This window comes from Protopterus annectens, chromosome 1.part0 (assembly GCF_019279795.1).
Source record: "Protopterus annectens isolate FY-2018-M chromosome 1.part0, PAN1.0, whole genome shotgun sequence".
Classification (NCBI taxonomy): Eukaryota; Metazoa; Chordata; order Ceratodontiformes; family Protopteridae; genus Protopterus; species Protopterus annectens.
In genome coordinates, this window is record NC_056725.1 from 1,056,889,293 (window position 1) to 1,056,901,945 (window position 12,653).

Genomic DNA, 12,653 nt, shown 5'->3' on the forward strand with positions numbered 1-12,653 from the left:
AGTAACCCTGTCACAATCAATGTATAAATTTCCTTCTTAAATAAATCATCATTACTGATTAATCTACATAGCCGGACCATCTGGCCCTTAACTACACCTCTCCTTTGGTGCAGAGGGTGACAACTTGTGTAGTGCAGCATCGAGTTTGAATAACTAGGTTTCCTGTAAATTGTACTCACCAGTCCTTCTTTAGTCTTAAATAAGGTAATGTCCAGGTAATTTACTCTCTCTTTGTTCCAGGTGTGTGTAAATCTAAGAAAATCTGTGGTTTCATTAATGTAAGAGCAAAATTCCTTAACACTTTCCTCATCCCCTTTCCAAAGTATAAGGAGGTCATCTAAAAACCTACAGTGCAAAAGAATGTTGCCCTTGTACTTTGAGTTTAACACAAATTGCTTTTCCCATGCCCATAGCACTAAATTAGCGTAGACAGGGGCACAACGTGCACCCATAGCTACCCCTGTCTTTTGTTGATAGATCTCTCCATCAAATTGTATAAAGTTATTATGTAGTATGATTTCCATCAAGTCATGACATATCTCCAGACTTTCTTTATCAAAACTGGGACTAGTCAAAAGACTGTCATAAAACAGTTCCATCCTTGTTTGATGTGGTATCACTGAGAATAAGTTAATGACATCAACAGTCAAAAACCCAAACATCTCATTCCCAATGCCCTTAACACTTCCTACCCTTTCCAAACAATGCCACGAATCCTTTAGTATGTGGTCAGCATCCATTAATGCTTTTTTACAAGAATGGTCCACAAATGCAGCCATTGGTTCTGTCTTGGAACCCTTTGCAGAAACAATTGGTCTAAACTGCACATTTTCTGTCCCTTTGTGGACCTTTGGGATTCCAAAAAGCTTGGGCATAGTAGGAAACTTCACACAAAGAAACTCATACTCAACCTCATTAATAACTCCTTGATGTAAAGCATCAAACAAAAACATGTCTATTCCTCTATATGCTCTATTAGTTTCATTAATTGATGCTCTAGTGTATGTGTTTTCATCCCCAAGCAACCTGAATATACAACTACTGTAGTCTATTTTATTCATGATGACCATTCCTCCCCTTTGTCTGGTTTCATACATCTAACCTTCTGTGTTGACCATAATTCTTGTATAACCTTTCTTTCATTCTCTGATAAATTATCCTTGACCTCAGATTTTTGCCTACAGATTTTCCTAAACTCATATTCTACCATCTGTTCAAATCCAGTGATCTCTGAGTTTATGGGAGGCATGAAGCAACTTTTTCTTTTAATCCCTAAGGATACGTTCTCGTCTGTAGACATCATAGCACATGAACCCTGACCAGCAAAATATAATTGCAAATTAAGCTTCCTAATATATAACTTTAAGTTTAGTAAAACTTGTGCAATATCTAGCTTGAAATTTGGCACAAAGTTTGTACCTTTGCTAAACAGTTCAAAATACACATCACTAATATCCATTTCAGTGTAATTATATATTGTGAAGCCTTTGCTTCTAACAATGTCACATGATAATGAGGAAGTACATACATCCAACACATCAGTGTTAGCTGAAGCAAGTTCTTGACTTATACAAATATTATTGGGTTCATTATGAGTTACAGGCACATACATATTTACATTGCTATCCTGTGTCTTACTACAATTTCCCATTACATCAAAACTTCTGTACTGCACTTGCTTTACATTGTCCAAAATATACTCATTTGTGTGGTGTAAATTTTGATCACTTACATTCTGCACAAACCTACCGCCCTAGAAAACAAAAATGGAGAAAAACTAAGGGTAATACTGCTCAATGCCAGAAGTCTAAACCTCAAGATGCACGCCCTCGAAGCCCTCCTCAGTATTGAGAACATCGATGTTTGTGCTGTGACTGAAACCTGGTTCAAGGCTCCTGAGAGCACCCCAGCACTATCAGGTTATACCTCATATCATGCGTACCGGCCCCAAAATCCGGACCGAACTACAAAAGGAGGGGGAGTATCCATATTCATAAAGGATACCCACACCTCCAGGTTAGTGGCAACGCACGAAGCATCGGAGACCATCCAGGTGCAATTAACCATAGGTAAAACTGCCCTACAGTTTGTACCATGCTACAGACCACCTTCTCAAACTCAGGAAACCCACACAGCCTTCCTGAAGACACTGGAGAGTATAAATGTCTCTCCAAACACCATCATATTGGGTGACTTCAACTACCCAAACATAGACTGGGAACATTACTCAAGCCCCAACACCCTAGCCCAAAGGTTCCTTGAGTTCGTAAACTCAAATGCTATGGAACAACTAGTCACCATTCCCACAAGAGGAGAAAATATACTAGACCTGATCATCACAAACATGGGGACAAAATGCTCCACACCGAAGTATATCCCTCATTGGTGAGATCAGACCATAAATTAATCTCACTGGAGATCCACACTCCGCCCCCACCCCAGCAAAAAGACCACAGTGAAGAACTTCTCAAAAGCAAACTTCACACTTCTTAAGACTGGAGTGGTATCCTTCAAGGCCCCGAGCCAGTGGAAACCACAACCCACGCTGCTGAAACCCTTACAAATGCCTTCTACGAGCACCTCCAGGAATGTATGGATCAAGCAATCCCTAATAAAATCAAGACCTTTTCCACCAAAGGCAGGCGCCCGGTCTGGTGGACTCCAGCCATAAACAAACTCTACAACAAGAGGAGAAAGCTACTACATGACAGAGCAAAATCCCTAAATGGGAAGGCATCTCTGATCAATACTAGCAAAAAACTACGATCACTCATAAAATCATCCAAGGCCAACTTTGAGAGAAAAATCGCTAATGACACAAAAGACAATCATAAAGCCTTCTTTAGCTATGTTAGAAACCTGGGTGGAAACTCCCAGATATGCTCAGAATTAGTCCAAAATGATAAAAATCACTGAACCCACAGACATTGCCAACATACTGGCAGACAGGTTCAGTGCAAATTTCTCCTCCCTCCCCAAAAGGAGAAATATCTATCCCACCAGAGTCTAGCCTCCCAAACATCTCAGATGCCCAGGTGAGAGCTGCTCTCTCTAAAGCAAAAACACAGCATCAATGAGACCCGATGGTGTCCCTGGCTGTGTGCTACACGAACTCAATGAGGAACTAAACCCACACATAAGGCTGCTGTTTAATCTTAGCCTTACTACAGGATACGTTCCCAAAGAATGGCGTACGGCAACTGTGGTCCCACTCCACAAAGGCGGTGCTTCTACGGACCCTGGAAATTACCGCCCCATAAGCTTGCCGAGCCTTGTCTGCAAAGCTATGGAGAGGATCATAATGGAACTCATAAATAAAGACATTGGGGACCTACAGACACTGGATCCTACCCAATTTGGCTTTGTCAAGGGCAGATCCTGCCTCTTGAACTTGGTCGACTTTTGAAACAGTCACTAAGGCCATTGATGAGGGTAAGGCAGTTCACACAGCCTACCTTGACCTAGCAAAAGCATTCGACACAATACCCCACTCGGGCATCATAGAAAAGCTCACCAGCTTAGATGTAAACCCATATGTCACAAGATGGGTTGCAAACTGGCTCAAGGACAGAACACACAGGGTTAGAGTTGCTGGTGCCATGTCAGACTCTAAGCCGGTCACGGCGGTGTCCCACAGGGCTCAGTCCTGGGCCCCATCTTGTTCGGCATTTATTTTTCTGAAGTGCAGGCAAACATAGGGGGATTGTGGCTGACAAAATTTGCAGATAACTGCAAACTGGGCACCATAATTGACACTCCATCAGACACAGACATCCTCCAGAAAGGTCTCATAGAAATGGATAACTGGTGCCAGAGCCATGGCCTTAAGCTAAATGCCAAAAAATGTATAGTCATAGCCTTTGGGAAAAACAAGGTAACCCCTAATTACCACATAGGTGGTAATCCATTAAACACGGAAGAAGTTATCAGGGACCTGGGGACCCAAGTTGACAGTAACCTCTCTTTTGACACTCACATTGCCAAAGTGGTTAGGAAGACCTTCTACATTGCCCACCTGATCATGAAGGGATTCACATCCAGATCAGGAGAGGTCATTGTACCCTGTACTCTTCACTTATCAGACCAATGATTGAGTACAACGCCCCATTCGGAATGTACCTTACCCGACACCTGCAGCAGTTGGAAAGACCCCAAAAGTTCCTCACCAAAAGGATAAAGGGGCTCAAACATATGTCATACGATGCCCGACTGAAGAAACTCCAGCTCTATTCAGTCGCATACCGTCTGCTCAGAGGTGATCTGTGCCTGACATACAAGGCCATGTCCAACCCGGAATTAATGGACATGCTCCACCTCAAAAATCCAAATCCACCAGAGCCACGAGCAAGAGACTTAAACCTCAACCCGGATATAAATAGGACGTGCTGGAGGGACAGATTCATCACCCAGAGACTCCCTACACTATGGAACAGAATCCCAGTCCATGTGAGGCAGAGCCCCTCACTGACTCTGTTCAAGAGAAATCTTGACGAGTGGATGGGAGATCATAGGTTTACCCCGGGAATCATCTCTGTATCACTGCTGGACAGAGGCACAGCAAACTAATGGGTATAGTATTCTCATCCTAAGGGGTGGTGAAAGCCACACACACTCTGGCTAGGCTTATAAATGCCCTAGGGCAGATAGCCTAGTATGAACCTATGAACCTATGAATGATGGGTCTATATGTTGTATGAAACCTGACAAAGGGGGTGGTTTGGTTGTAATTGACCCTATTGATTACACTGGGAGGATGTATTCTTTACTAAGTGACCAATCTACTTATAGGAATCACTTACAGCTGGATGAACTGTTTCTTTTTGATATTATATCACCCGGCCTCTACAATTTTTTAAAAGAGAAACAGACGCATATTCCAAAGATATCTGGAATACCTAAAATACATTCCAGTGTTGGAGAACCCCCCTTTACATTCTATAGTCTCTGCTAGTGGATCAGTTATGGAACCGCTAGCTAAATTCATAGACAGAAAACTCAAGTGTCTATTTAACAACTGCAGTCATATTATTAAAGACTCACTAGACTTTTTAGATAAACGCAAAATAACACAAGGAGCAGAACGGAAAAGCTGCAATACTTTTTAATGTATACTGCTTCTGGCACCTCGGCTACAATGCCTTCAAGGAATGTTTTACAATCAGTGCTTCAGCCTTTTAATACAAATGAATGAAATAATTAAGAACTTTATCAATTAACATCAACAAACATCACTAAAACCCCACATACCCAGATTTCAATACAAATTCACAGCACTGCTCAAAAACATGTATTCCCTCTGTAATTAACAAAAACTCAATATGCCTCAAATACAGTGAATTAGATACCAAAATTGACATCTAAAGTCAAACCCCAAAGAAGAATAGTCTCAAAATTGACAATAAATCTAGCTTACAACTGTAGTAACTTTTGTGTAAAATCATTCACATTAGTTTCCTCACATAAAGGCTTAGCTAAAATACTAAAGCCCCCAGGAAGACCAATAGTCTCAGGGGTGGGGGCTTATTTACAAAATGTTGTCATTTTCTTGGACTCCCAGCTATATCTATATATATATATATATATATATATATATATACATATATATATATATATATATATATATATATATATATATATGTATATATATATATATATATTTATCTCCCCAGGGAACAATCCCATGTGAAAAATACCATGGAGCTGTTGGAATGTGTAGGGAATATTGAGGGGCAGGGCAATTGTTACTGGGCTTGTGTGGATGTTCAGTCCCTATATACCAATATTAACATCAAACAGGGGCTGGAGGCCATAGAGAGAATGTTGGGTGAAGGTCTCCACATAGCTTTTATTGGTCAGTTATTAGAATTTGCCCTTACACACAATTATTTTGTTTTTGATAACAATAATTTTTTTGCAGATTGAGGGCACTGCTATGGGTGTGTCATTTCATTTGATCCATCATATGCAATTTTGTTTATGTCACATTTTGAGAATTTTTTGTTTATCCCACAGAGTTTTATGCTAGCAAGGTGGTGATGTTCAAATGACATATTGATGATTTAATTTTTGTGTGTAGGGTTGATCCTAAAGATTTTGACAGTTTTGTGGAGGTTTTGAGTAAAAACTCTTGTGGCTTAGAATTCACCTATAGGACTCATGCTAAGATTATGCAATTTCTTGATGTGGAATTGTATGTTCACTGTAATGGCAAGCCACAGTATAAACCATTTCATAAGGAAACATCTGCCAACAATTTTTTGGAGGCAAGCAGTTCTCATCCACCTCACCTAATTGAATCACTTCCTTATGGGGAGTTTAGACATATATTTACTAATACTTCTGAAAAAGAGCAGTTAGGATTGGAATTTGGAAAAATAAAGGACAAATTGCTGAAGAGGGCTTACTCATGCATATCCATCCAGGAGGCAATGAGTAAGGTTACAGGGGACAAGTGTTTGAATATTCATGGTGTTCAGGGCAACATGTGGATGGATTCAGGTTTGGTAGAAATAAGAGGCACCTTCTGGATGGGAAGGATGCTATAATTTTTGTGAATACATTTTCTGCTTTTTTGGATCCTCTTAGAGGGCTTGTTAATAAGCTAAGGCCGGTGATCAGTAAGGATGGTATGGTGGGTAAATTATTCCCCGAGAGGGCTACTTTCTCCTATGGGAGGTTTTTCAATCTTAAAAAATTGTTGAGTGTGAAGGCACAGATGGAGGAAAGAGGGGAAGTAGGTTCATTTCCCTGTGGTAAGTGTGCAGCAAAATAAGACATATAAGTGGCACATACATCAATGGAAGGAAATTCTTGGCTAGAAAATATTTTGTGTGTGATTCCTCTGGAGTGGTGTATATTTTGGGCTGCAGGTGTTCTCCTACAAAATGGTATATGGGGCAGACTAAAAGGAAAGTCAAATTAAGAATTTTAGAGCACTTAGGTGATATAAGAAATGTTAGGCTGAAAAGCCCAGTGACCCATAATTTTTGTTCCATGCATAATGGCAACACTGATAGTTTTTTCTTTAGTGTTTTAGCCAAGCCTTTATGTGAAGAAACTAATGTGAATGGTTTTACACTAAAGTTACTACAGTTGGAAGCTAGATTTATTGTTAATTTTGGGACTATTCATCCTTGGGGTTTGAATTTAGATGTCAATTTTGGTATCTAATTCATTGTATTTGAGGCATACTGAGTTTTTGTTAATTACAGAGGGAATACATGTTTTTGAGCACTGTCTTTTTAAGCACTGCTGTGAATTTGTATTGAAATCTAGGTATTTGGGGTTTTAGTGATGTTTACTGATGTTAATTGATTGATTAATTTCTTAATTATTTCACTCATTTGAGGTTATATTGCAAAACATTCCTTGAAGGCACTGTGGCCAAGGTACCAGAAGAAGTATATATTAAAAAGTACTGCAGCTTTTCCACTCTGCTCCTTGTGTTATTTTTACTTTTAGATAAACTCAGGGAGACTGTGGCAGAGGAACCTCATATCTTTGTTACATGTGATGTTAAGAATTTATTTACAGCTATTCCCCATGAAGAGGGTATGCAGTGGTTCAAAGACATAATTTCTGCACATGATGAACTCTCAACTAGTGACATCTCTCTCATTGCAGACTTCATGGAGCTTATACTTGATAATAACTTTATAATATTTGAGGGTAAATATTACAAACAGCTTTGTGGAGTAGCAATGGGGGTCACATGTGCCCCCTTTTTTGCCACTGCGGTACTACTGAGATGGGAGATCCAAACTGTTTTTCACTTGGATCTTTTTCAACAGAGGCTCCCTTCACTCTAGAATAAAATCCCAGTCCAGGTTAGGCAGAGTCCCTCATTGACTCTCTTCAAGAGGAATCTTGATGAGTGGATGGGAGATCGTAGGTTTACCCCGGGTATCACTTCTGTGTCACTCTTAGACAGAGGCACAGTATACTAACCTCGAAAAAGGGCATAGCAAAATAAAGTTAAAATGGGTGGCGAAAGCCAAACACATTCTGGCTAGGCTTATAAATGCCCTAGGCCATGAACCTATGAACCTATGAACACTGCTCTTGTTATTATGGACATTTGGACAATATTTTTTTTTCATCTGGACAGGGGATGGAGAATTCCTTGCTGATTTTGTGAGATACCTTGATAGGATATGTCCCCTGCATATAGTCAACTTATCAATGTGACCTTAGTAACAGCAGATCCTAACCTAGGTCCAGAAAAGGCCAAAAATAACTGGTCAGATTTACAAAAGGGTTTAGTCCTGTTTAAGTAAAAATGGATTTGCATGTGTATATCTAGGGTATGCAGGCAATACTCTCTGTTTGAATGATTGGGAAAGAAAACTGGCAATTCAATGGCTTGATTAATGGACATTTCAGAGATCACTTTAGGCAGAAATGACGGATTAGTTCTCAGAGACATTCTATCTCTATGAAAAATCAAGTATGGACTCGATACATAAAGCTTGAAGTTCAGAAATACGTCTGGCAGAAGTAATAGTGACCAAAAACAAGGTTTTCCATGACAAATACTTGAGGTCGCAAGAAGAGGCTGGTTCGAAAGGTGCCACTGTCAGAGCTTGTAGAACTAATGATAAATCCCATGGTTGAAAAGGTTCTCTAAAAGGTGGCTTCAGGTGATTCACACCTTTTATGAAGGTCTTGCACAATTTATGGGACATACGAGAGGAATCTTGGACACCCTCATGAAAATTAGAAATTGCAGCCAAATGAACTCTAATGGTAGAGGCCGATAGACCCGATTGAAACAGGTTGGCCTGATAGTCTAGTATTATTGACACTGGTGCTGAAAAGGGGTCTACTTGTTTATCTTTTAGCCAACAGTAAATCTTTTCCACTTGCTCAGATAAGTAATTCTAGTGGAAGACTTATGAAAAGCAATGAGAATATCATGTACTGGTAAAGAAAGATCATTCTGCCTGGCAATCAAGGGAAATGGAGTAGCCAAGCCATTAGCATCAGGCTGTTCAGGTTGGGATGAATCAGGTTCTGTGGGTATGAGATCAACTCCGGGGTTGGATAGAGAATCCATGGTTGATCTAGTAGGTGAGGCCAAAGGAAGGGGAACCAAATCTGTCGAGGCCAATATGGTGCTATGAGGATCACCTTGCACTTCAACTGTCAGACTTTCTTCAGAAACTGGGGAATGAGAAGAAAGGGTGGAAATGCGTAAAGAAGACCCGAGTGCCAATTGTGGACTAGAGCGTCCCTGGGTGACTGTCCCAGAGGAGGAATCAGGGCGAAATAGTTGCTGCATTTGTAGTTGGTTGGGGATGCAAAGAGGTCGCAGCAAGGACATCCCCAGCGGTGGAAGATCTCCACCGCCATCAAGGGATTTAGGGACCACTCATGAGGTTGAAGAATGCACCTGCTGAGTCTGTCTGCTATCACGTTGGAACTCCCGGGAATGTGCGTTGCTAGAAGAAAACGGTTGGTAGCCATCACCCATTGCCATATCCTCATGGCCTCTCAACAAAGGGGGTAAGATTTGGTTCCACCTTGCTTGCTGATGTACCAGACCACCGCCATGTTGTGTGATTGAATCGCAATTGTCCCAGATAGCAGCAGGGGATGGAATGCTTGCAACATTTACATGCAGATGGGCCTCCAGTTGGGACCAAGTGCCTTGGACTGTCTGTCCCTGACATAGCCCCCCCCCACACCATCAGGGAGGCATCCATGATCACTGTGGCCTTGGGTTGCTGGGGGGAGAAGGGGCGAGACCATTGGGAGAGAGGGTGTGTCATCCAAAATTTAAATCCTGTTTGCACTTGTGGGTTACTCGAATCATGGCTGAAAGAGGATGCTGAAAAGGATACCATTGGGTGAGCAGTAGCCATTGTAGAAGCCTCATGTGAAACCTGGCCAGGGGAACAATGGTAATGGAGGCTGCCATGGAACCCAACAGCTGTAGAACCGAGTGAGCCATGGATTTTTCCTTTGAAAGGATTGGAATTAGTTGTTGCTTTATCCTTAAAATTCTGTGCTCTGGAATAGCAGCTCTGCAGTTTTTTGTGTCCAAGATAACCCCTATGAATTCTGTCGACTGAGATGGGGTGAGATTGGATTTCTGCCAGTTTATGGTTATGCCTAGCCTTTGAGCAGCAAGGAGAGAGTATGCCAGGGCTTTTTCCAGTAGATGTCTGGTGGGGGCAGATGGACAGTCTGGCTTGCTTCTTCTGCCAGATCCTTTTTTGTTGTGGCCGCCACCACCCAAGCATCCACAGGAAGACCTTTGGACCAATGGGGATCCAAAGCAGGAGGTGACAAGATCTTATCTGGCCTCCGGGGAATAGCTTTGATGGTATCAGGTAGATGTCTGGTGGGGGTGGAAATGAGCCAGTCATCTAGGTATGGAAACACCTGGAATCCTTGAAGTCTCAACTGAGCTGTGATAACTGCCATACACTTTATGAACACTCTGGGGGCTATAGAGAGTCCAAAGGGCAGTACTCCGAATTGGTAGTGACTAGCTCCTGCACGGAAGCGCAGAAATCTTCTTGATGGCCTGTCCACCTTTATGTGATAGTATGCATCCTGAAGATCTATAGAGCACATGCAATAGTCTTTTTCCAAAACCAAGAGGATAGACTGTATTGTGACCATCCAGAATTTTTGTACTCTCACAAACTTGTTCAATACACTGAGATCCAAAATTGGTCTCCAGTCCCCGGTTATCTTTGGCACCAAAAATAGTCTTGAGTAGAATCCGGATCCTATCTGGTCTGGAGGGACTACTTGGATGACTCTTTTTCTTAGCAGTTTTTCTATCTCTAGTGCTGCTTCTTCCCTTTGACTGGGTGGAACGATGGGAAGATTTTTTGAAGGGACAGGACAAAGATCGAAGGGGATATGATAACCTCTGGTTATGATCCTTTGTACTCAAGAATTGGTGGTGATGGTTAGCCAGGCAGAAGGGTACAAGGAGAAATATCCCCAACCACCACCAGAGGAAAGGAGTTGGGCCACTCTTCAGGAGCGCCGGTAGGATTGACCAGGGAAAGAATCCCTGGAACCCTGGTTACACGGTCCCCCTCTGCCCTGAAAGGAGCGTCTTCCCTGTGAGTTTCCCCCTCTGCCTCTGGGGAGAACTTGGCCTGTGTGTCTCGGAAAGGACCCTGAGATTTCTTGAACCATATCTTCCCATTCTTTTGGTTTTGGGAGAAAGCACATTGAGGGGAAGAATAACGGACACCTACAGCAGAAAGGGTCTTACCGTCCTGTTCACATCTGGCTAGTGTACTTTTAACTTTGGGCCCAAACAACGAGGAGGGCTCAATGGGGGCATTAAGAAAAGAAGACTTTAAAGGTTCCGCGAAGTTGCACAAGCACATTCGGGCATGTCGTCTCAAGACCTCAGCTCAACATGCTGCTCTAGCAGCTCCTTCTGATGCGTGAGATATCAGACGCATAGAAGAGTTAGATATAGACTCAATGGTGGCCAGCTGAGAGGCCACTTTGTCAAGGACCTCATCAGACACGGCACCAGTCAAGGTTTCAGAGAACTCAGAAACCAGATCCCTTTGAAGCCTGGTAAAATGTGCCATATAATTCAGGGATCTGATAGCAAAGGTCGCTGAAGCAAAGGTGCACTTCCCTATCCTGTCCAGGGCCTGGGACTCTCTGTTAGGCGGATGGACAGTCTGGCTTTCTTCTTCTGCCAGATCCTTTTTTGTTGCGGCCACCACCACCAAAGCATCCACAGGAAGACCTTTGGATCAATGGGGATCCGAAGCAGGAGAAGACAAGATCTTACCTGGCCTCCAGGGAATAGCTTTGATGGTATCAGAGTCCTTCCAAGCATGCTGCAAGATGAACCTGACAAGCTCATCGGCAGGTGGAGTAACCCAAGAGGTAGGGGGCCGGGTGTGAAAGGCCTGCAGGAACACAGAATCCTCAGGGGTCGGCTTATAGGACTGCCAGTCACCTCTCTGTTTCAGGATTTCAAAGATATCACCTAGGATACCTCAGAGGGTGACCAAGGGGATCCTTCCCCCTCATCGAAATCTGTGTCTTCGGTGAAGGACTCTTCTGTGGAGTCCATGTGCTTCCTCTTACACTAACTTTTCCGGTGGACCTCCTCAGCAAGAGAAGCTTGGAAAGACAACAGAAAGGGGGATTCCTGAGGGAATATGTCCTGCAGCCCTTGCACCCGGTGTCCACTAGATGTGACTTGTGAAACCAGTGTACCAGAGAAGGGAGGAGGTATAGACAGTCTGGTATCACCAGCAGCAGCGAAAGCCTTCTCCATCAGTTGGAAGGCTGGTCCACCCGAAGAGGCGTGTATGTCTAGGACAGGGGGCACTCCAACCCTAAGTGTCTCAGCCTGCCGACCCGGAGTCCCTGAATGGCTGTGAAGCAGCAAGCTATGCGTGTCACAGCTGACATCCTGGGTCGTAGCAAAACTTTCCTGCCACAAAGGCAACTGCAGTTCCTTAGTGAGATCCATAAAGGGAACTGCAGAAGGGGAAGACTGTGCTATATCCATGGACTTCAAAGGCAATGAAGGAGGAGAATAAGTAGGTGTCTTTGGAGATGGGTGACCACCTCCTAAGGAAGGACAGTTCTTGAGGGGTGGAATACCTCTGACCAAGAATGCCTGGTCCACAAGACACAACACATCATGTTCG

General features: G+C 42.8%; 1 protein-coding gene across 1 annotated transcript in view; it reads right to left on the bottom strand.

The window, feature by feature from the left end:
* LOC122799665 overlaps positions 1 to 12,653 on the bottom strand; it is a 1,990,791-nt gene that overhangs the window by 861,117 nt on the left and 1,117,021 nt on the right. The gene's annotated exons all lie outside the window — the stretch shown is intronic.